Here is a 27308-nt window from a genome sequence, read left to right on the forward strand (position 1 = left end):
TGGATGTGGAGGGAGCACTGGAAAGCCACTGAAGGCCTGGGCAATGGTGACACACCTGGCCTGGGCCAACTTGCAGACTCAGGGGTACCCCACAGCCCAACCTGGGAAACCTTACAGCCAGCACAGAGATCATAATGCACACAGCAATGGCACCCCACCAGTACGCAGGGTTCCACAGAGAGAGCCTGGCTGCATGATCTTGAGGTCACCTAACTCCTGGGCCTCCCTTGTGTGTCTGGACAGGGAGAGAGGGGAGGATTGGCTTCAGGAGAGGCGAGAAACGACAGTGCCCATGACAGCTGACTCAGCCTGTGCCAGCAGGCTGCTCTGAGACATGAGCTGGACCCAACCCAGGCGGTGGGCGGCAGGGGGGTGGGGAGGAACTCTGGGAAAGGAAGGAGCCAGAGAAGTCTCCCTGTGGGCGCTCGGGCCAACCACCACCCAAGGGAACAATGAGCACCCCCAGCCCCCGATGGGCACACAGGCTGCCTCCTGGTGAGCAACCATCTCAAACCTGACCTACATCCGGGAGGCCTGCCTGGTCACCAGTGACTACCTTACACCCTACCTGTGCCTCCACGTCCCCAGTGCTCACGGCCACCTGGCAAGGGTGAGGAACTGAGACTGCGTTGAGGACACACAGCCTGTGAGTGGTACAACCAGGGCTGCCGCCCAGGCCCAGAGCTCTCTCCGTTTCTCTAAGGACCAGGCTGCAAGGCAGGGCATGTGATCTCTGCCGAAGACATTCAAGCCACCCAGTGATGTGTGCTGGGCCTCGATCCCCACCGACCGCCAGTCCTTTCCTCCCCTGGACAGTAAAGGTTTCTCCAAGACTTCAGACCATGGTGTCACCTGAGGCCCTCACCTGTTAAGTCACCGGGGCAGGTATGCATGGCAGAGGACACGGAGGAGTGCCGGAGAGGAGCTGAGGCCTGGAGGGGGCCTCTGCAGCCAGGCTCAATCCCCACTCTCCCCACTCCAACAGCCCTCACTGCAGCCACCGCGGCCCAATCCAAACAAAGCCCAGCCTGATGCCAATCTCACCATCAACTGTTTTTCCTCTGACTTCCTCAGTTTTGTCTGGGAAAAATCAAGGTGTCTTATCCCATCTCTAAGCTTCCAGGGGTGTGATCAGTGTCTTTTACAATTACCTTTTACTTTTATCCAGCATTTCTTAGCTCGGTTGGCAAACTGGATATTTATGCACCTCCATTTCACAATCCATCTCCACCGATTATTCCTGTAAAACATTTTGATTTTTTTTTTTTAAAGGTTAGAGCTACTTAAGAAGGTTATGTAAACAAGTTAACCAGCAGGCCACAACTTGGGTCTGGGGTGTCAGAGAAAACATACAAGGTGCAAGAGAATGAGGAGCTGATGGTCACCAGCTTTACCTCCTTCCAGCACCCACTCCTGCTCACACACACTCACACCCCGTGGGACTCAGCCTGCAGCTTCTCCCAGCCCAAGAGCCAGACAGTGGGGACGGGCACAGACCGCACTTCCTAACAAATGAGAGGGAAGACTTGGTGCCCCATTGCTACTGCCATCACCCAGTCCCAGCCCAGAGAGGGAGCCCACTCCAAGGGCCCCCCTGCCAGTACTGCTAGAGCCCACCGAGGGCTGCCAGCACACAGCTACGAGCTCCAGCTTTATCTACTCACGCCCTGGACACTGCCCGGAGCCCCAGCACGTTCCACGTGTCCTTGTCACCCCAGCCCTCCTGCCCCGCGGATCCTAAGCTTAGGAGACCCTCTCCAGCCCAGGCTGTGGGGGAAGGCAGCCCCCACGGTCACCCAGGAATCAGCGCAGAGTGCAGGGCATCCTGGACTCCCCGGACTGGGAAACCCAGTTCCTGTCCCCCTGCGTAGTGGCCACACCTCTGGGAGGGGAGAAACCCCTGTCTCACCTCACTGGAGGGACCCTAACCCAGAGGCCTGAGAAAAAGCCACCGGCAGGCTCCTGGCACCTGCCAACCTGCACCTTAGGAAAACTTGTCCCACTTCAACCTGCAAAGCTCTCAGGTCATTACTTCTAAAACCACTGTCCTTTCTGAAACAGGAAGGAAAATAGAAAAACAAACAAAAACAAAAAGGCACAGAAGGTTGAAGACGCCAGAGGCAGTTTAGCCCAAAAACAAAGTGCCAGACACAAGATGCCAAGTTTGGGGCGCTTCATCCACCTCATGCCTGTTTAGGAGCTGACTGCACTCAACCACAGATTTACGTCTGGTGCCTGCCAGGTCGTTATCTGAAGAGATCTGAAAAAATAAGCCTTCCTTCTGCCAGTAAATACTAAGTTAAGACTAGCAGGCCCCTCTAAGGCTCTGCTCTCCACTGGGGTACCGCAGGACAGGCCCCTCAGCGGGCGTTCCCCGCACCCTCCCTCCGCGTCGGCCCGGAGAAAAGGAAGTTCGCCCCTCGCCTGGGCTTACCAAGGCCCGCCGCCCGACCCATGGAGCCCTGCTTGGGGACCGGGGGCCTCGATGTTCTCCTTCACCATCTGCGGCCAGATCTCCCTCCAGCAGCCTTGCCAGGCAGTGCCTGGCGTGGAGAAGGGGCCCTGCAGAGGCGCAGGTCCGCGCCGTGCCCCCAACCCGGCGCCTGCAGCCCAGGGGCAACAAGGTGTGGGGTTTTTGAGTTTTTCCCTCTGGGCCTTATTATACAGGGAAAGGGAAGGCGCGAAGATCCGGGCTCGAGTTCTCCCGGGGAAGTGAACCCAGAGGCGACCCCAAACTCAGTAGTTGCCGCCCGGCACGGGGACTTGATGCCGGCGCCAAGCCGGGCAGCGGAACGCACCAGCGGCCCGACCAGCCCGGCGAGACGCGAGGGGGCGGCCCCGCCAGACAGCGCCGCTTGCCGGCGCCGAGAGTGGCCCCTCGCCGCGGTGAGCCCCTCCCGGGATGCGAAAGCCATCGCCTAGTCCCCGCCGCACCCGCCCGCCCACCGTGGGAGGAGGATGGGCCGGTCCGAGGGGCGCAAGGCCGCCGGGCTGCACCCCTAGATCCCAGCGGCGGCCTCCCCGCAGCCCCGCCGAGTCCGGCGGGCAGCGCTCGGAAGCTCTTGGCCTGCAGCTTACGCGCCGGCCCCCACGCGTCCGGGTCCCCGCGGCGCCGCGGGCGGCCCAAGGCTGCAGCCGCCAGCGAGTCAGGCAGCCGAGGTTCCCCAGTTTACCTGGCCAGGGCGCGGGGCTGCCCCGGTCCGCCGCCGTCCTCGCCGCGCCGCTGCCGGCTCCCTCCGTGGGGCTGAGCTCCTGCAGAGCCCGCGCCTAGCCGCACACCTCGACTGCTAATTAGCCCGACAGCTGAATAGCGGCGGGAGCGTACCGCGAGCGGAGTACGGAAAGCCCGCAGGGCCGCGCTACATGGCGCACGCGCACTGAGCTGTATACCTAGGTAACAAACGTGCACGTTTTGCACGTGTATCCCAGAACTTAAAGCATGACAAAATATTTTTTTTAAAAAAACCTGATGCCATTATTAGGAACAATTTGAATAGATCAGTCACAACCTATATGCTGGCTTCTGGTGTCTCAATTTGTCCTGGGAAAACTGTTGTAAAGCAATATTATGTCACTCCTTATATACTTATCCATCTCCAATCTGGAAAGACAAGGCTTATATGTTTCCTTTTTACTCCCCTAATTTCTCTTTATGACACAAATCCAGTTGGCAGTATTAAAGATGGGGCTGATTCTCCTTTACTTATCTGGAATATGCTACCATTCCAGATAAGTAATAGTAAAATGGCCATTTCCTCTTGCTAATCAAATGTCGTTTTTGAACACAAAAGCCACTGGATTTGGAGTATGAAACATAAACATAAAACATATCATACACTATCTGTGAGGTTTTCATAAATTCACATGATCCTTTTATATTTTTCTCTTATATAAAACGAAATACTTTACATTAAAAATTGAGATATTTAAATGAGAAAATGCTTGCCAATGTTATTAAAATATAAAAGTTTATTATTTATTCAAAGAAAATTGTCACTTTTGGTTTATGCTAAAAAATAACAGTAACAGTAGAAGCCTGCTTTAAAATATTTTAAGTGTGCAATATCATATTACTTCTCATTTACTCTTTGCGTTTCTAGAGAGCCAAATTTATTTTTTTCTCAATTCAGTTTAAAATCAGAGGGAACAAAATTTGAAACGTGACATAATATCAAGGTTAACATGCTAGCTATGTAATAACTGTAAAATTTGGCCACAAATGCATTTGCTTTGAGAAAAATGATCATGTGAAATTCCTAAATATTTGGGCCATATGGAAGATGATATCAGAAGAATAATATATTCTCTGTATGTCAAAGGAGGAGGATAATAAAAACCGTAGTTATTAGGTTAGTACAAAAACAATTACAGTATTCGCCATTGCCAAAAATGGCAATTGCTTTTGCACCAAGGTAGTAATAAAAGTATGGTTGAGTTTCTGTAGAATTCTGGCAAAGGATGAGCATCCTTAATCTGAAATCCAAAACTCTCCCAAATTCGAAATTTTTTGGGTGCCCATATGATACCTCAAGTACAAAATTCTACACCTGACCTCATGCAATGTATCATAGCCAAAGCACAGGTACACAACACATAGTTTATTCAGTGCTTTCAAGAGAAAATTAAAATTAACATGAGGCTACATGTAAATAAATTTTGTGTTTAGACTTGGGTCCCATCCCAAGATCTCTCATTATGTATATGCAAATACTCCAAAATTCAAAAAAATTCACAATTTTGGATTTTTCAGGTCCCAAGCATTTTGATTAAGAGATACTCAACCTGTCCCTGTTTGGAAGCAGTTCCCTCTAGATAGATTAAACTGGCCTAACAGAGACAAAAGGTAATATCTGTTGCTGGAGTTGAGAAAGAATAAATATTTACATACAAAAGTGAGGGCAAAAGAAGACTACAAAAACATTCTTATTGAAATTAAATAAAATTATGCCCTTTTCTCTGTGTAGCTCTTTGGCCAGTTTGAACAATGAATACCAAGAGCCAATGACTGAATTCTAATTATATATTTGGTGATTATGCTCAGATAGACTTGAAGAGAGAAATTTCATAAGCATCATTTTGGCATTTGATTTTCTAATAACAGACCATCTTCAAAATATTTTTATTCTTCATAATTCCCAGAATTTTTTTTTTTTGGTAAATCTTGCATATGACTCCAATGTGCAAGTTATTTGTAACACTACCAATAACTTTTCTATTCTTTTGGAGGAGAAAATATTCCATATATATATATGTATATATATACATACACACTACATATATAGTTTATATATTCCAATTCTGCCCTATTAATCTATAAATGTATGCATGAAGAAAATATGTAATTACTAGGACTGTAAACTATATTTATATCAGATAAAATAGATAAATAATTCTATTAGTTTTATTTTTCAAATATATCTGTGTATTAGGCCGTTTCCTTACAGCTGATAAAGACATACCTGAGACTGGACAATTTACAAAAGAAAGAGGTTTAGTTGGACTCACAGTTCCACGTGGCTGGGAAGGCCTCACAATCATGGCGAAAGGCAAGGAGGAGCAAGTCACATTTTACGTGGATGGCAGCAGACAAAGAGCTCATGCAGAGAAACCTCCAGTTGTAAAAACCATCAGATCTCGTTGATGAGATGAGAGCATGTGGGAATGTGGGAGTTACAATTCAAGGTGAGATTTGGGTGGAGACACAGCTAAATCGTATCAATCCATTTCCTGAAATTTGCTCTTTGATAAAAAGTTAAGAGTCAGATTATCTGAGTCAAAAAAAGATATAAACTGGCATTTTAGCTTAACTAATTATAAAAGTATAGGTTAATTTAAGAAAAGCTGAGGGTTTTAAAAGAATATTTAGTTTTATGCGTAGAAAAAAGGTAAAAAGTAAAAACCTGCTGCTCATTTGGGTATTAAAGGTATAAGTGTTAAGTATAAATGTTATATTTTCTAATTGGCTAGTAATTTATGTACTTTTATTTACATCTTTTTGTGTATTAATTTTTCCCAAAACATACTGAAAGTTTTTGTTTTAATACTTTTCTATTGATCTTCACAATTTTCAACTTCTTCAATCCAAATTTATCAATTAGTAATGATGTTGCTTTTTTCTTTTTAAAGTTTTTACCTATTATGTTTTCTGCCATATTAATCAGTATTTTAAAAAATTACTAATGGCTGTAATAGGAGACACACACAATTTGTTTGTTAATGAGAATGCATCAAGTTTCTCACCATTAAGCGTAATGTTTATCTGTCTTCATATAGCCATATATGTTTTATATATGTGTGCATGTGTTCTTTTGTGTACATGGGTTGCATATGTGTGTGTAGTTATTATGTTAAGACATACCATATTCTTTATTAAACTCATTGAAATTAAGAAATGTTAATATTTTCAGATGCATTTTGGTATCTTTGGAGATAATACTGTGATATTTATTTAGTAATATGATATGATGAAAAATACTAACAAAGCTATTCTCACATTGTTGCCATGAATCTCTCGTGGTCATCGACTATCTTTTTTTTTTTGAGACGGAGTCTCGCTCTGTCACCCAGGCTGGAGTGCAGTGGCGCAATCTCGGCTCACTGCAAGCTCCGCTTCCTGGGTTCATGCCATTCTCCTGCCTCAGCCTCCCGAGTAGCTGGGACTACAGGCGCCCGCCACCACGCCCAGCTAATTCTTTGTATTTTTAGTAGAGACGGGGTTTCACCGTGTTAGCCAGGATGGTCTTGATCTCCTGACCTCGTGATCCACTGCCTCGGCCTCCCAAAGTGCTGGGATTACAGGCGTGAGCCACTGCGCCCGGCCAATGTTTGTAATCTGGTTATTTCTTAGGGATCACCACTACTCACTCTTGTCTGTGTTTAGCACAAAGAGCAAGGGGCAGAGTACTCATCAACTCAGGAGGAGGAGGAGTCAGTAGATAAAGCATTCATGAAAAAAGGCTTACATTTCAGCAATTTCTAGGCACAAAAGACTTATGAAATTCTAATATTTTATTTTGACAGAGTCCTTTTTTAGTATTATGTTAGATACAAAAATAGATTTTGAAAAATCATTTTATAATAATTATAGTATTTGCCAATCTGTTTATGCCACGTAAATTCTATGTATAAATAGGTGGAGAGGTAGTCACAATATTGGGGGGCATGTTGCATAGTATCTTGCACCATAGCTCACTATCTTTTACATAATATGCTTTAGTATGTTCAGGAAAACATTTTTAGTAAAGGGCTCAGATATTATGACAGAGTAATACCAGTCATAGCATCAAGAAAGGCATCTAGTTTTATCTACAAAAGATTTTAGAAATAATCTTATAACATATCCACTAAATTGAATGATGAACATTAGGCCACTTTTTATTCCATTATAATCTTATTTTCTCTCATAACGCTATCCATTAAAGTATAGATTCTATTGTAAAAGCTTCTAAAAAAGTATCAAATCTTCCTTTGTTCCATTCCAGCTAAGCTGTGTTTCCCACCTGTTCTGTGCTTGCTAAAAATATAATGAGAAAATAAATGACTATCTAAAGTTGTTTTACAAAAGACTGTATCATAGATCCTGTGAAATCATTCCTGCTTTAAATCCTTTGAGTGGCTGGATATCTTGAAATGTCACATGAATTGGCCACAGAACGGTGCACACTATTCAAGGTTTGTTCATGGAGTCTTATTTATCACAGTGATCTGTGGGCATGATAACATAATCTATACAGTGTTCATTTTTCTCTTAGGTGGTCTGGGCATTCTTAAACCATTTATTCAAACCTTATCTTCTCAATTCCACCTTATAATTTTTATTTCTAAAGCGAAGTGAGCACAGACCAGATACCTGTACCTGGGTAGTGGTTTTCTAGGATACAGTAAAATGCAGGATACATTGAAGAGCAAATGGGTGCAGATGAATTGAAAACTCTTCCCTCTCCACGTCAAAGCCCAGTTGAAGGTTGGCATTTGAACAGAAAACATTCATAGACATGAATGGGAAAAGTTAATGCTCAGAGTTCACAAGTAAAATGAAACCATTCCTACTCACTGCTTCTACAAATCACTTTATAAGTGATCCTGAGGAATTCTTTCTCATCTCTCTCTCTCTCACTCTCCCTCCTCCCTCATCTCTTCCCTCTCCTATTCTGGCTGAAACTGGCACCTAAGTCAAATGTAGCTAAGCAAACAGTGTCTCAGTATGAGACAGATATATATGTATGCACAATACACATATATATTTACATGTATATATATATACACACACACACATATGTATTATTTTTTCCTAATTCTACCCACAAAAGAGGCACTAATACCTTAAGAGCCACAAGCGAATTTTGTGCCCAGATGGTTTTTAATACCTGTCCCTACTGAAAGGAACAAGAGCCTCTTGGAGAAATGTCTGGTTCCAGGGCTGGGACAAAGAAGGTACATGATGAAACTGAAACACCTTTTTGTGCCAGAAAGAAAGGGAGTGCTCAAGAAAACAATGGGAACATGTCAAAAAGAAATAGGCAATAGCTTGAAGGGGCTCCTGCTGACCAAATCTAGGGACAATTTGTCTATCAAAATAAATGAGGATTGCAACGATTGAATAAAATAGGATGATTAAATAAAGTAGGAAATTGTTCATCTATTATAATAAGCAAACAACGAGATACGTGCATACATAAATGGATAGATAAGCAGAGGAGAAAAGAGAACATTTCTTTATTTTATTTTATTTTATTTTTTGAGACGGAGTCTCGCTGTCGCCCAGGTTGGATGCAGTGGCGCGATCTCGGCTCACTGCAGGCTCCGCCCCCCGGGGTTCACGCCATTCTCCTGCCTCAGCCTCCTGAGTAGCTGGGACTACAGGCGCCCGCCACCTCGCCCGGCTAATTTTTTTGTATTTTTAGTAGAGACGGGGTTTCACCGTGTTATCCAGGATGGTCTCGATCTCCTGACCTCGTGATCCGCCCGCCTCGGCCTCCCAAAGTGCTGGGATTACAGGCGTGAGCCACCGCGCCCAGCCAAGAGAACATTTCTTTAAATTAGTGTGCCACCTGATACATGTGAAAGGAAGAGTCATGGAGTGGCCGGGTGGAGGGAGGCAGGGCGGGGAATACCATTTGCAACTATGGTGGTAAAAAATAATTTAGGCAAGAAGTATCAGGAGAATACTTATCTTTGCGAAGAGCTGGATGAGAAGCAGGCTGCTTGCATGTTCTCAAAGTGTCTCTTCACAGACTGCTATTCATTACAAGGAGAAAAGTACTAACTAAACAGTGAAGAATGCAAATGACACTTTGACCTTTTGCTGCAAAGTAACCTCACCAAGAAGAGGTATGTAGATATCTTGTATTTGGGGGATATATGGTACCCCGAGAAGGACACCACATCACTGCTGCATTATTCCACTTGCAGCTGTATAACCAAGTCTAATCATGAGAACACATCAATCAAGCTCAAATGAAGAAACATTCTGTAAAATTACTAGCCTGAATTTTTCAAAACTCCCAATGCCATGATAAAGAAAGGCAGAGAAATGCTGATAGAATAAAGAAGGTGAAAGAGATATAAAAAGTAAATGCAGTATGTGATTCTAGACATGGAATATGGACTACATAGATTAGATGAAAATATTACTTCAGTGTTAAATTTCTTGAACTGTATCGTCTTCAGATGCTTATTTGAGGATATTTAATTCAGTCTGGAGAGTTTTATTGCAGTTTATCTTTCTTCCTAGTTGGTTTGGGGGAAGAATTTCTTCAGCTGAAATGTTTTGACTCATATTTTCTGTTTTCTACAGTAGCTTTTATATTGCAGTTTTTGTAGTTATGTTTTTTATTCTGTTCCCAGGTATCATAGAAATGGAGTTCCTAGTTCTAGAGTATCCTTTTCTATAAATAGAGTAAAATGCAGTTTATTTAATAAGAGATGTTGGCACTTTGGGCAGAAAGGGAGTGGTAGGCATGTGGTACTTCTCTTTCATCTGGACATATTCCTTAATTTTACCTTCTTTTTTTCCTTTCTGTGCCATGACTCCTGATCAATCAAATAGACAACTGAAATTATTCACAGATCTGAAATGTTTTATTATTTCTGTTACCAGATTTGTAGCTCTTCAATGCATGTTTAACCTGTGCACATAGTCTAATTTTCACTCCTGGTGTTGACAGAAAAAAATATTTCAAAAATGGAAGCTGAGGATTGTAACATAATGTAGGTATATAATGGCAATGGCACTATTTCTGCTTTTCCTGTGCTTTGGGTCTACCTGAAGAGTAGTGTGCACTTGCTGTGAATGGTAGAGCCCACCTACATTAGGTTGATGATTTATTGTTGAAGTCAAAAAAACTAGTGAAATTTTACTGAGTAGACTCTTGATCAGCAGGGTAGCAGATGTCTCCCAGAATATTTTGCTTCTCAAATTTACAGGGCTTCTACCTTTCATAGAAAACCATCCTCACCTCTGACTCATGTGACTTATCTTCGGGTACTGCCTTCTCTTGGCAGTCTTTGGGACTACCTCAAAGCAGAATTCATCCTACCCTGCTCAGTGTTCCCTCGACTCTTCTTCCATTACATGGTAGTCCACTGGTGTCTCAACAGGTCTGTACATTATCAGACTGTGAGCTCCCTGCTCCCTCAGCCAGATAGAGATTGAAGAGGACACCATCTCTTTCAACTAAATTGTGTGAGGCCATTACAAATGGCCGACATTTGTAGGCCACTACATATGGGCTACTACTCACTTATGTTTTAGCCCAGCCCTTGAGTTTGTAAAGTGTGTTGGGTTAAATTTGTAGTTAGACAATTTAGCCGAGGGAAGCTTAAATGTTCTGTGTAGAGCAGTGGGAGAAATACGTTCTTGTTATTTTTGCTCTTCTTGAAACAAAAGAAACAGAAAAGGGAGAAAAGAGGTGAATAATAAATACGAAAGAGTAGAAATGCAGTCTGCAACAGATGACAGCAGACTGAAGCTAGAATCCAGACCAGGCCAAGGAACTTTATGATTTTAAGGAGGATGGGTAACACACAACTGGAGGTGTTTGCAGTGCTACAGTGGTCAGTTGTATACATTTTTCTGGCCCTTGAAAACTTGAGTAAGTTCAGTTAAAACACACATAGCATGAGTAAGAATTTTGATTTTATGAACACTAAGGAAAATGCTGTGTTTGTTACATGATAGGGCAAAATAATTAGAAAAGGAACCCTACACATAGAACAGTTGCATAATTTTGAAACGAAGTTAAATCAGAGGAAATGTGGGGGGCAGGAGGAGAATGACCACAAAATTATAAGCCTACAGATAATTTGGAAAAATCCTGAGGAGGATTTTCAAGAAAATGTTCAGTGAAAGCTTGGAGCAATTTCATCTAGTGTTTAAGAAGAAGGATTTCCTTGCTGATTTCTATGATGTGTTTTTATTCATACACAGGTACAGCACCTACGTAGCACGTAATAGGCTATTTACTTAGATAGCAGGTGAGCCCAAGATATAATACCTGTACTTTAGCTGTTATCTTTAGAAATAAACATCTAATAGGATCTATTTTGGCACTGCAATGGAAACTATCAACATTGGAAAACTCCTAAGTAAGTGTTCAACAATAGAGAAATGACTAAACAAATTACAGTATATTTGCTCTATTTCGTACATGTCACAATCACAAGATTGAAATCCATCTATATAAGCTGACACATTAAGTTCCCTTACACATAATGCCATGTGACAAAAAATATGTTGCCCTACTATACAACTGCCCTACTTATGCAAATGTTCAGAAAACTATGTATTAACAGCAATTGCCCCTAGTTGAAGGATTTGATTGGAGGGAAAAAAACAGATCTTCACTTTCCTCTTCCAATCCTTTTATGTTACACAAAATTTTGTCATGAGAATTTATATATATGCACACAATATCAATATATTTATATTAATATTTATCTTATTAATATATTATTAATATATTTACATTAATACTCACATGATTAATATATTATTGTTATATTTATATTTATATAATTAATATATTATATATTATTATATGTTAGTAATATAATTATTAATATTACATTAATGTTGTAACATATTAATATATAAATTAATACATGTATACTATAAAACAGAACATCTGTTTTTGGAACATGGTTAGTTGAGCTAATGCAAAATGCTTTCTGTTACAATTAACATGGTGGAGAATTATAAAACTTGTGCATAGTGTTGGGAGTTCACAGAAAATAAATGGAGATGGCAACCCATAGATATTGTGAAAAAACAGAAAGAGGTGAGATTGCATGACAAATGAGAACCATGTAAGGTGAACTTTGTTGGACTTATGACTCAGAAATAGGCTCTCAAAAATATAGGTTTGGAAGTCTCCTTTTATTCAAGTTTACTGTAGAATTTCAGAAGGTGACATTCACTAATTCTACTTGTACAATTCAACAAGTTTTGATAGAAGCATAGTTACATAGGCCCTACCACATTCAACCCTTAAAACAATCCCAGCCAGAAACTCCTCTGGTGCCCCTATTCTATATATATATATATATATATAGAGAGAGAGAGAGAGAGAGAGAGAGAGAGAGAGAGAAATATACATAGAAATATATATATAAATATATATAGAAATATATATATATAGAAATATATATAGATATATATAGAAATATATACATATATTTCTACCATGCCCTGCTTCTGTGCCCAGGCTGGAGTGCAGTGGCACGATCTCAGCTCACTGCAATCTCCACCTCCAAGGTTCCAGCGATTCTCCTGCCTCAGCCTCCCAAGTAGCTGGGACTACAGGTGCCCACCACCACGCCTGGCCAATTTTTGTATTTTTAGTAGAGACAGGGTTTCACCACGTTGGCCAGGCTGGTATCGAACTCCTGACTGGGAATCTTTAAATGAATTTTTGTCCTTGTAGTTTTGTGTTTTCTACAATTTCATGTAAAGGAAATCATACATGAAGAAGTAAGTAAAAATCTAAGATTTTTACTTAGCATCATGCATTTTAAAGTAAGTCTTGTCTTTATATATATTAGTACTTCATTACTTTTTTTTTTTTGGTTAAATAGTATTTCATTTTATGGATATGCCCCAGTGAGTTTATTTATTTACCAATTAATGGACACTACAGTTGTTTTCAGTTTGGGGTTGTTCCATATAAAATTGCTATAAACATTCATGTACAGATACTGTACAGACATACATTTTTATTTTCCTTGGTAAAAACCTGGAAATGGAATTCCTCAGTCATACAATCAGTGCATGTATGAATTTATAACGTAAGTGCTAATTTATAACATAAAGTGCTAATCTGTTTTCCAAAGTGGCTCATCAAAAACATATGAGCGTGGGGTTGTTCATCCTTACCAGAACATGGTTTGGTTTTCTTATCTTTATTTTTATTTTAAATGTTCCAATAAATAGTGATATTTCCTTAAGATTTTAATTTGCATTCCCCTAGTGATTAATAATGTTGATCATCTTTTTGTTTGTCATCACTGTCATTGTTTTTTGGTGAAGTGTCTTTTCAAATATTTTACCTAATTTTTTTAACCAAATTGTTTGGCTTCTTGAGTTGTAAGAATTCTTTGTATATTCTGGATACAAATTCCTTATCTGATATATGATTTGCAAATATTTTCTCCCATTCTGTGGATTATCTTTTAATTTTCTTAATGGTGATATTTAAGAGCAGGAGTTCTTAATTTTTATGAAGTCCAATTTTTCTACTTTTAATTTTTATTATTTATCTCATTTTCTTGCCTTATCTAAGAAATCTTTTCCTAACCATGTTCATAAAGATTTTCTCAAATATTTTCTTCTAGAAGTTCTAGAGTTTTACATGTTACATTCAGGCCTCTGATCTATTTCAACTTAATATTTCTTATAACAAGAAAGGTGAAGATCAAGACTCATCTTTTTTCATATGGTCACCAAGTTAATCAAGCATCATTTGTAAAAAACTCTCTTCTTTCACCATTGAGAATCAATCATTGTAGAATACTAGCTGACTATATATGTGTAGATCTATGTTTAGACACTATATTCTGTTCCAAATTATTCTGTACATTTCTATACTTTATCTCAATGCAACCTTATCTTACTATAGCTTTATAGTGTGACTTTAAGTCAAACCATATGAATCCTCCACATTTGTTCTTTTAAAATATTGTTTTAGTTATTCTCAAGGTTTGCATTTTCATATAAGTTTTTGAATCAGCTTGTCAGTTCAACAAAAATACCTGATGGGATTTTGATAGGGATTGAACTGAATTTATAAATGAATTTTGGGTAGAATTGAGATTTAAATAATATTTAGTCTTTTATTCCATAAACATAGTGTATCTCTCTATTGCTTTATTTTATATTGATTTTTTATCAATGATTTTTAATTTCCAGCACACAAAGCTTGCTTATATTTTACTAGATCTATTCTGAATAATTTCATGTTTTTGATATATTGCAAATGGTATTATGTTTTTTAATTTCAATTTTCAGTTATTTTTAGCTCATATACAAGGGTGTGATTATATATATAAACATATATTATATATATAATATAAACATATATTATATATATAATATAAACATATATTATATATATAATATAAACATATATTATATATATAATATAAACATATATTATATATATAATATCAACATATATTATATATATAATATCAACATATATTATATATATAATATCAACATATATTATATATATAATATCAACATATATTATATATATAATATCAACATATATTATATATAATATCAACATATATTATATATATAATATCAACATATATTATATATAATATCAACATATATTATATATAATATCAACATATATTATATATAATATCAACATATATTATATATAATATCAACATATATTATATATAATATCAACATATATTATATATAATATCAACATATATTATATATATAATATCAACATATATTATATATATAATATCAACATATATTATATATAATATCAACATATATTATATATAATATCAACATATATTATATATAATATCAACATATATATAATATCAACATATATATAATATCAACATATATATAATATCAACATATATATAATATCAACATATATATAATATCAACATATATATAATATCAACATATATATAATAACAACATATATATAATAACAACATATATATAATATCAACATATATATATAATATCAACATATAATATATATAATATCAACATATAATATATATAATATCAACATATAATATATATAATATCAACATATAATATATATAATATCAACATATAATATATATAATATCAACATATATTATATATATATATCAACATATATTATATATATATATCAACATATATTATATATATATATCAACATATATTATATATATATATCAACATATATTATATATATATATCAACATATATTATATATATATATCAACATATATTATATATATATCAACATATATTATATATATATCAACATATATTATATATATATCAACATATATTATAGATAATATCAACATATATTATAGATAATATCAACATATATTATAGATAATATCAACATATATTATAGATAATATCAACATATATTATAGATAATATCAACATATATTATAGATAATATCAACATATATTATAGATAATATCAACATATATTATAGATAATATCAACATATATTATAGATAATATCAACATATATTATAGATAATATCAACATGTATTATAGATAATATCAACATATATTATAGATAATATCAACATATATTATAGATAATATCAACATATATTATAGATAATATCAACATATATTATAGATAATATCAACATATATTATAGATAATATCAACATATATTATATAGATAATATAAACATATATTATAGATAATATAAACATATATTATAGATAATATAAACATATATTATATATATGATATAAACATATATTATATATATGATATAAACATATATTATATATATGATATAAACATATATTATATATATGATATAAACATATATTATAGATGATATAAACATATATTATATAGATGATATAAACATATATATGATATAAACATATATTATATAGATGATATAAACATATATATGATATAAACATATATTATATATATAATATAAACATATATATGATATAAACATATATTATATATATAATATAAACATATATATGATATAAACATATATTATATATATAATATAAACATATATATGATATAAACATATATTATATATATAATATAAACATATATATGATATAAACATATATTATATATATAATATAAACATATATAATATAAACATATATTATATATATAATATAAACATATAATATAAACATATATTATATATATAATATAAACATATATAATATAAACATATATTATATATATAATATAAACATATATAATATAAACATATATTATATATATAATATAAACATATATAATATAAACATATATTATATATATAATATAAACATATATATAATATAAACATATATTATATATATAATATAAACATATATATAATATAAACATATATTATATATAATATAAACATATATATAATATAAACATATATTATATATAATATAAACATATATATAATATAAACATATATTATATATAATATAAACATATATATAATATAAACATATATTATATATAATATAAACATATATATAATATAAACATATATTATATATAATATAAACATATATATAATATAAACATATATTACATATAATATAAACATATATATAATATAAACATATATTACATATATAATATAAACATATATATAATATAAACATATATTACATATATAATATAAACATATATTATATAATATAAACATATATTATATATAATATAAACATATATTATATATAATATAAACATATATTATATATATAATATAAACATATATTATATATATAATATAAACATATATTATATATATAATATAAACATATATTATATATATAATATAAACATATATTATATATATAATATAAACATATATTATATATATAATATAAACATATATTATATATATAATATAAACATATATTATATATATAATATAAACATATATTATATATATAATATAAACATATATTATATATATAATATAAACATATATTATATATATAATATGAACATATATTATATATATAATATGAACATATATTATATATATAATATGAACATATATTATATATATAATATGAACATATATTATATATATAATATGAACATATATTATATATATAATATGAACATATATTATATATATAATATGAACATATATTATATATATAATATGAACATATATTATATATATAATATGAACATATATTATATATATAATATGAACATATATTATATATATAATATGAACATATATTATATATATAATATAAACATATATTATATATATAATATAAACATATATTATATATAATATAAACATATATTATATATATAATATAAACATATATTATATATATAATATAAACATATATTATATATATAATATAAACATATATTATATATATAATATAAACATATATTATATATATAATATAAACATATATTATATATATAATATAAACATATATTATATATATATGTTGACCTGGCATTCTATGACCGTGGAAATTTCACGTTTAAATCAGTTTAGCATTTTTGTAGCCTTTTTGAGATTTTCTAAATAGCTAATTATAACATCTGTTAATAAAGACAGTTTTGTTTTTCCCAGTTTGCATGCCTCTATCGCTTTTTCTTCCCTTATTATTTTCACTAAGAGCTCAGCCTAATGTTGAATAGAAATGGTGAGAAAAGACATCCTTACCTTGTTCTCAACCTTAGGGGTACTCATCAGTCTTTCACAATTTAGTATTGTATTTACTGTAGGTTTTGTCAACTTGAAAGTGTTCCTTATCTTTCTGATTTGCTAAGATCTTTATAACTATAACTAACAAATGTTGAATTTTATCAAGTGCATTTCTGCATGTATTGAGATCCTCCAGGTGCTTGGATGTCAGTGCTCCTGTTGCAGGGCCAGGCAACAAGATTTGTATGTGTTTTCACACAAAAAGCTGAATCTAAGCTGCCTACATAGGCCCAGGAATAAATGCAGCACCCTCAGTTGACGGGGACTAGAAAATTCCTCCTCTCCAGTTGGAGACATGACAAGCAATCTCGGTTCTGCTCTGATTCTGCACACCGAGCAGATAATCCAACCTCAAGCAGATTTTGAACTCTAATCTGAAATACAATTATAATAATAGAGTTCCTGATTTGAGACATTAACATCGAAGTTGTTTTTGAGTTCATTATAGAATCAAAGGCTAAAATATTCTGAAGAGACATTTCTGCCATACAGGCCACATGCTATCTTTAATTGAGAATAATGGAAGCTAACTCTCCTAAACTCTTCTTACTATATTGAAATTTAAGTAGAATATATGATAGAGCATATATTTTTTCATTCATTCAACAAATATTTATTGAATGTGTCTGTTAGGGGTCCAGGCATTTTTCAGGCTCTGATATGATGAAAGGAAAACATGAAAAGCCGTCTCTTGTTCCAAGGGGAGATTATTATTATTATTTACATGGTACTGCAGCCAAATGTGTTCATCTTATTAGAGTACATATTGATTGAGTATAACATGATAGCCTCTCTTAGGATATAAAGTACTTTTATATCCTAAAATGTTTGTGAGACCTTTTCTAAATAATCACTAATAATCTAAAATACATACATATATGATTTTATATATATATATTCACTTCATTATTATTTTCAATAAGAATATACAAAACTGGCTTTGTTCTAGGAAGTTACTTTGCTTTGTGATAGTTCTGCGTTTATTTATCCTCTGTACACCTCTTATTACATAGAATTATGCTGAGTTGCTACAAATGAAATAAGCCAATTTCTATACATTATTTGTTTTGTCTAATAACACCATGTTCAGTCTTTGCAATGTATCTATTCTTCTGGGGTTATTTTAAGATACATGCTTCAGTTTATATTGATAGCACCATACTAATCATTTTATAAAAATATATGAAATTTAATTGCTGATATTCAATATTAGACATATTTTATGCTATTTTATCCACCAAAGTAAAGCCTTCTCCTAGTGCAGATCTGAGTAACCACCATTCCCCTCTGCTATCAAATATTTCCAAATTAATTACAATTATTTCAATGTTTTTGCCCTATTTTGATTTGTCCAACTATTTAATTTCGAATTAAACTCATTTCACTTAAGTTACAAACCAAGCGGATGTCTAGATTTGTTGTTTCCAGATTTATTTCAGACATTAAGAAAGTTATATTCTGTCTTTAATATATTTAACAGAACAAAACTCAAGTTGTCGTTTTGCTAATTATTCGCTATATAGATTAAAACATTAATCCCTGTTTTAATTAAATGCTATTTAGTACTAAGTTTTGTTTTGTTTTGTTTTGTTTTATTTATTTACTTTTTTTTTAGACGGAGTTTTCGCTCTTTTCGCCCAGGCTGGAGTGCAATGGCACGATCTTGGCTCACCGCAACCTCCGCCTCCTGGGTTCAAGCGATTCTCCTGCCTCAGCCTCCCGAGTAACTGGGATTACAGGCACGCGCCTCCACGCCCGGCTAATTTTGTATTTTTAGTAGAGACGGGGTTTCTCCGTGTTGGTCAGGCTGGTCTCGAACTCCTGAGCTCAGGGGATCCGCCCGCCTTGGCCTCCCAAAGTGCTAGGATTACAGGCGTGAGCCACCGCGCCCGGCTAGTACTAAGTTTTGTTGGATGAAGGGAGGATCAAACTGGGGCATGTCATTTTTTGACAACAGAGTTAACTGAGTGAGTGGCTCTGAATTGTTCATTAGGTGTAACTTTCCTCTAACACTGTTACATGCAAGCTTCCGGTAGGAGTGCCTTCTCATGGAGAGGGTGGTTATTCATCAGTCAAGAGGATTTAAGTGTGTATAATCACCAGCTAGAACGTTCAGTATGCAACAGGCTTCCTTCTGCCTTCATGTGCAATAGTGGTCTTTAAAGCTGGAGCTTTTGCTGAATGTTGTTGATATATTACAACAGTATCCAGAAAATGCACTCTATTTCCTCGCTAATCCAAAGCAGACAATGGCATACTTCTAAATTAATAAGAACACTGAAAACCACAAACATTTAATTTCAAAATCTTGTTGCTGACATTAGGATACATGTAAAAATTTAATCCAAGTTCAACTTAAATTCTTCCATCAGTTTTTGTTTAGTTGCTGTGGAGTTTTATAGGAAATTCAGATAGCTATAGGTTTCCCCTATAAGTTCTCTTCAATAATTTGATTCCTGCCAATAATAAATCTGTCCATCATGGTAAGTGATGCTTTTGTTATTCACATTGCCTTATGTTTATTTAACACAAAACTCCATTTGTATATCTCCACTGGAATCCTTGGTAATTTTTGGTTGTCTATTAATTTGTGTTTTAAAATTGGCATTGAGTTTCAAATCATACTGTATAAACTGCCAATGGTATGACACTCATTGTTTATTTTAAAGCCATGATAAGGATAATTCCCTTTTCTGCTAAATGGACTCAGTTCCAAGTAGAATTACAAGGAACAACAAAATGTCTTTTTTAATTTAATTTAATTTTATTTTATTATTATTATACTTTAAGTTTTAGGGTACATGTGCACAATGTGCAGGTTTGTTACATATGTATACATGTGCCATGTTGGTGTGCTGCACCCATTAACTCGTCATTTAGCATTAGGTATATCTCCTAATGCTATCCCTCCCCCCTCCCCTCTACAAAACGTCTTTGAAATAAACTTTGTAGTAGAGAACAAAGTAAACAATCCTTGATAAGAATCAAGAAATTTAGATTATCCTCCTGGCCAAGCAACCACCTGCCTGTAATTTTGTAAAACTAACTTGGCTTCATTGATATCTCTCTCCTTGTCAGTAAAGGAAGAGAGAAATAATTGAATTCATTATTCTCCCTATCAGTAAATAGTTTATTACTTTTAAAACCTAATTTCCTTAAACTTTGAAACTATAACTTTATGATTATTGTCTTTAATTATTGGTAATACTTTGAATAATTTATAAATGCTAGGCTAGGCATGTCCATTGTACTCATTTTATGCCTTAAAAATATTCACAATTGATGGCTTAGTCATATTTAGAAAAACATGCATAGCTGTAAGTATAAAAATGCAATGTCAATTTGAGGGGTTTTGTTGCTGTTTCTCATCATAAGTTCACCTGTAAGATTTTACTTTCAATGTACCATGGTATCACTGAGTTTACTTATGTCTGTTATTTTTCATTTTTCACTGAGTATACAATATGTCTAATTCTTCAGTGTTATTGTTTATTATGTCAGGTAGCAATGCTGATCATTTAGGGTTTGGAATTTTTCAAAGCCTATAGCATTTTGAAGTCAATGCCGTAGGCTTTCAGGATAACAAATGAAACAGCAAAAGGACTCATTTTCCATTTGGTATCTTCTAAATATAATTATATAAGGAAATTCCCTTCACCCACTATAGGATTCTGCTCTCAGAAATGTCTCTGTTTCCAGAGATTTTCGAAGCAAATGGCCTGCAAATGAAAATCTTACTTAATACAAACATGCTTCCAAATGTTTTAGACATGTTACCAATTTTAGTTCAAGTTTAATATTTTAATAATTGTGTTATGAACACTAGCAGAAAAGCATCAATTATAAATCAGTATTAGGTTCTATGCTGGAAATACAGTGCATATACAGGCCAGATATTCTTGAAAAACCACATAATACTAGAGCTTATGATTGAATAGTTTAAGACCTTCTGGGAAAAATAAACCTGATAAGTTAAAATTTGCATACATTTATGAAAGTCCCTAAGGAGATTTTGCCCATTAATGGACTTAAAAAAAAGACAGCATACCTCTTGTATGAATAATAATTGGTGGTGTACAGTGACATTTTTCTTTTAGGGTTTTCTTTTTTAAATTTTTTTAAAATTTTACTTTAAGTTCTGGGATACATGTGCAGAACGTGGAGGTTTGCTACATAGGTATACGTGTGCCATGGTGGTGTGCTGCATCTGTTAACCCATCCTCTAAGTTTCCTCCTCTTGCCCTGATGTGTGTTGTTCCCCTCCCCGTGTCCATGTGTTCTTATTGTTCACCTCCCACTTATGAGTGAGAACATGCAGTGTCTGGTTTTCTGTTCCTGTGTTAGTTTGCTGAGGATGATGGCTTCCAGCTTCATCCATGTCCCCGCAAAGGACATGATCTCATTTCTTTTTATGGCTTCATAGTATTCCATGGTGTAAATGTACCACATTTTCTTTATCCAGTCTATCATTGATGGGCATTTGGGTTGTTGGTTCCATGACTTTGCTATTGTAAATAGTGCCGCAGTAAACATACGTGTGCATGTGTCTTTATAGCAGAATGATTTATATTCCTTTGGGTATATACCCAGTAATGGGATTGCTGGGTCAAATGGTATTTCTGGTTCTAGATCCTTGAGGAATCGCCATACTGTCTTCCACAATGGTTGAACTAATTTATATTCCCCACCAACAGTGTAAAAGCGTACCTATTTCTCCACAACCTTGCCAGCATCTATTGTTTTTTGACTTTTTAATAATTGCAATTCTGACTGGCGTGAGATAGTATCTCACTGTGGTTTTGATTTGCATTTCTCTAATGATCAGTGATGTTGAGCTTTTTTCATGTGTTTGTTGGCCATGTAAATATCTTCTTTTGAGAATTGTCTTTCCGTGAATTTTTATTTACCTTCCTCTAATTTCCAGAAACTTTTCAAGATTACTTTCCTGATTGTTTTGTTGATATGTTGCTTTACTGAGAGTAATATATATGTTTAGAGTTACTTTTGTATGCATGTAATATTTCTTTCGATACTTAGACCATTTCTAATTTTATGATTTACTGATATTGACTCCCTCTAGCTCAACTGTGGTTATAGCAAATTAGAGTAATTCCAATCTCTTCCTATCAACATTCATCAACTACCTAAGGGTTATCTCATCTCAGCCTCCTTCACTTTTCCTGATGCTTCTTTTCCAAAGTTGATACCACTAGTTTATTGCCAGTTTTACTTTTATTTTTTTCAACCTCCAGTTCCCTGGTTGTTTTGTTTGTTTTTGCTAATATTTCCACAAATAAGTAAATCAAGGTCTATTTTTACTAAAACCATAACTTCTAAATTGAGGTAAAGGATAACAGGAATGATTTCAGAATAATTAACTGGAATTAATATCTACAAATAATATCCATCATCTGAATTCATAGCTTCTTAGGCGTTATATCATCTTAAAAAGTAACTGATTTGATAAACATCTACCAAAAAATCCTGCATTATACTTAATGGTGAGGAACTGGAAGTGTTTTTGCTAGGTTTAGAAGCAAGTCCAGGATGCCCTCTCTTACAACTCCTATTCAACATTTTACTGGAAAAAATAGCCGATGTAATATGTGAAAAAGAAGGAAAATGTTTATAGATTGGAAAGGAATGAAATAAAATGTCTTCGTTTGTAGATGACATGGTTTGCCATGGAGAAAATTCCAAAGAAATGTTAAAAAATAAAAATACCACCAATAAGGTCAATCTATCTATATATCTATACTATCAGTAAGGTCAATAGGATACAAAGTTAATATATAAAATAAATTGCTTTCCTATATTCCGTAAACAAACATTTCAGAAATTTAAAAAAGAATGATGCAATCACAATAGCACCAAAAACCTTTTTCATTAGCACCAAAAAATGAATTACTTATGTATAAATATATAGAGAGTCTATAGGTAGAAATCTACAAAACATGATAAAAGACTAAAAGAAGATCTAAATAAATGGAGAAATATTCCATATTCATGGATTGGAAGACTCAATATTGTTTGATGTCAACTGAATATATAGATTCAAAATAAAAGCAATAAAAATAAAAATTGTATTTAGTAGCTCTTAGCAAATTGATTCCAAAGTCTACGTTGAAAAGAAAAAGACCTAAAATAGGCAAGATAATACTGAAGAGAAACAAAGTTTGAAGACTCATGCTACCTGGTTTTAGTATTTAGTATAAAGCTACCATAATCAAGACAACATGGTATTGGTTAAAATAAGATACATAGATCAGCGGAAGAGAAGAGACGGTCTAGAAGGAGCACACACAAATATAGTCAGCTATCTTTGAAAAAGGTGAAAAGACAACTCAATGGAGAAAGAATTATATTTTCAACAAATGATGCTGAAGCAAATATACATCTGTAGGCAAAAAAAGAACCTAGCAACAAACCTTATACATGTTGCAATAATCAATTCAGAACAGATCACAGATCTAACTGTACAATATAAAGCTATAAAAATTCTAGAATAAAATACATGAGAAAAATCTATGTGAACATGGGTTTGGTTATGCTTTTAGCTTTAATACCAAAAGCACAATTTGTGGAAGAAAAGTTTCATGTTGGACTTTATTCAGACTAAAAGTGACTGTTCTGTGAAAGACAAGTTAAGAAAATGGAAACACAAGCCACAAACCGGGGAAAAATGTTTGCATAGCAAAAATCTGATAAAGGACTGGTATTCAGCATATACAAACACTCTTAAAAGTCAACACTAAAATAACAAACATCCTAATTTTAAAGTGGGCAAAAGATCTGAACAGACATCTTACCCACGATGATATACAGATGACAAATAAGCACATGAAAATACACTCTAATAATCTGTCATTAAGGAATTGCAAATTAAAACAACAACCAGATATGCACGTATTAGAATGACTAATATCCAAAAAACCAAAAATACCAATTGCTGATGATATGGAACAACAGGAAATCTCATTCCTTGCTGATAGTAATGTAAAATGATAGTCACTTTGGAAGACAGAGCTTGGCAGTTTCTAACAAAGGTAAACATAGTATTATCATTTGACCCAGCAGTCATGCTTCTGGGTATTTACTGAATGTTTTTTAAACACATGACCACACAAAAACCTGCAGGTAAATGTTTATAGTGGCTATATTCATAATAGTCAATTTGGAATCAACCAAAATGTTCTTCAGTAGGCAAATAAACACACTATTATACTTTGATGCAATGGAATGTTATTCAACAATAAAAAATAAGGAATTATCAAACCATGTAAGCACATGGCTAAGTCTTAAAGTATATATTGTTAAGTGAAATAAACCAGGGTGGGCCGGGTGCTCATGCCTGTAATCCCAGCACTTTGGGAGGCCAAGTCGGGTGGATCATGAGGTCAGGAGTTCGAGATCAGCCTGGCCAACATGGTGAAACCCCATCTCTACTAAAGATACAAAAAATTAGCTGGGTGTGGTGGCGTGTGCCTGTAATCCCAGCTACTCTGGAGGCTGAGGCAGAAGAATCGCTTGAACCTGGGAAGTGGAGGTTGCAGTGAGCTGAGATAGCACCATTGCACTCCAGCTTGGGCAACAGGGAGAGACTCCATCTCAAAAAAAAATAATAATAAAATAAAATAAATAAATAAATAAACATAAATAAACCAGGCTGAAAAGGCTATGGCTTCATACTGCATCATTTAGTTTATATGACATTTTGAAAAAGGCAAAATTATAGAGCTAGTTAACAGATCAGTGGTGTCCAGAGTTTCAACATGGGGTGAGAGTGGTAAAGCACAGGGCATTGCTTAGCGTGCAGAAAATGTTCTATATGATATTGTAATTTTTGATATATAATACTATGTATTTGTTAAAACCAATTGAACTATAAAACATAAAAAGTGTTCCTTAGTATATGCAAATTAAAAAAAAAAAACAATTATTGGCCAGGACTGGTGGCTCATGCCTGTAATCCCAGCACTTTGGGAGGCTGAGGCGGGCGGATCACGAGGTCAGGAGATCGAGACCATCCTGGCCAACATGGTGAAACCCTGTCTCTACTAAAAATACAAAAAATTAGCCAGGCGTGGTCGTGGGTGCCTGTAATCCCAGCTATTTGGGAGGCTGAGGCAGGAGAATCGCTTTAACCTGGGAGCCACAGGTTGCAGTGAGCGGAGTTCGCGCCATTGCACTCCAGCCTGGGCAAAAAGAGCAAAACTCCGTCACACACATACACACACAAATAAAATTTAAAAAATTATTTAGAGGTCAAGGGCATCCCCAGATAGAATGCAGTATGTGACAAAAGGATCTAACTACATTACAAGCTCTCTGAGGGTGGGGAGGATGGGAATGCTGAAGTAAGGAAGTGCTAAAGCAAAGCAAAGCAAAACAAAACAAACAAAAATACCCCAAAACGCTCAGTGATGAGGATATGTCAGGGACAAAGAAACCAACTGAAGGAGTTCTCAACAAAAGCTATAGCAATTTGAGCAACAGAAAAAAATACAGTAGTATTGGATTATAACTCAAAGTATAAATAACTATGAATTCATACAAACAATAAATGATGTGTAAATCAATAAATGGGAAAAATGGATAAATATTCTGGTCAGAAGAAGTCCAAATAGCTTATGTGGATACTCTGCCCTCAGTGAGATAGGGCATAACTCCTTGTTTTTTAAGTATGGGCTGTGCATAGGGACCTCTTTCCAAAGACTGCCATATGTGAGTTGACTGAGTGTCAACTTGATTGAATTGAAGGATACGGGGTGTCGATTCCTATGTGTGTCTGTGGGGTGTTACCAAAGGAGATTAGCATTTGAGTCAGTGGGCGGGGGAAAGGCGGACCCACCCTTAATCTGGTGGGCACAATCTAATCAACTGCCAGCGAATATAAAGCAGGCGGGGAAACATGAAAGGAGAGACGGGCCTAGCATCCCAGCCTGCATCTTTCTCCCGGGCTGGATGCTTCCTGGCCTCAAACACTGGACTCCAAGTTCTTCAGTTTGGGGACTCGGACTGGCTCTCCTTGCTCCTCAGCTTGCAGACAGCCTGTTGTGGGACCTTGTGATCCTGTAAGCTAATACTTAATAAACTCCCCTTTATATATATGTATATCTATCCTATTAGTTGTGTCCCTCTGAGAGAACCCTGACCAATACACCATATGAAAATTGGAAAAAAAATCGAGTAACTTTGCAGTGGAGAAATTTGACAAACACTACCCCAGCCAAGCAATCAAAGTGAAAATGAACAGCGATATGCCTTGTTGATAATATGTCATTGAAATGGTGTGACGAAAATGGCACTTTTCCACTGTGGTCTTCTCCAGAACACATAACCTCAGTCTA

General features: G+C 35.0%; 1 protein-coding gene across 11 annotated transcripts in view; it reads right to left on the bottom strand.

The window, feature by feature from the left end:
- Positions 1-3363, bottom strand: part of LOC134728386 (golgin subfamily A member 8B-like) — a 58468-nt gene extending 55105 nt beyond the window's left edge. For 4 of the 11 annotated variants that reach the window (XM_063597082.1, XM_063597087.1, XM_063597077.1 and 1 more), the window contains exons 1-2: positions 3174-3345; positions 1152-1240 (exon numbers count right to left, since the gene is read on the bottom strand). The gene's annotated coding sequence lies outside the window, so the exon portion shown is untranslated. Of the gene's footprint in view, positions 1-1151; positions 1241-3173 lie in introns of all 11 variants that reach the window. The other 7 variants (XM_063597086.1, XM_063597080.1, XM_063597083.1 and 4 more) reach the window with 5 other exon arrangements.
- Positions 3364-27308: the final 23945 nt, after the last annotated feature.

The sequence above is a fragment of the Pan paniscus genome, chromosome 16 (assembly GCF_029289425.2).
Source record: "Pan paniscus chromosome 16, NHGRI_mPanPan1-v2.0_pri, whole genome shotgun sequence".
Lineage (NCBI taxonomy): Eukaryota > Metazoa > Chordata > Mammalia > Primates > Hominidae > Pan > Pan paniscus.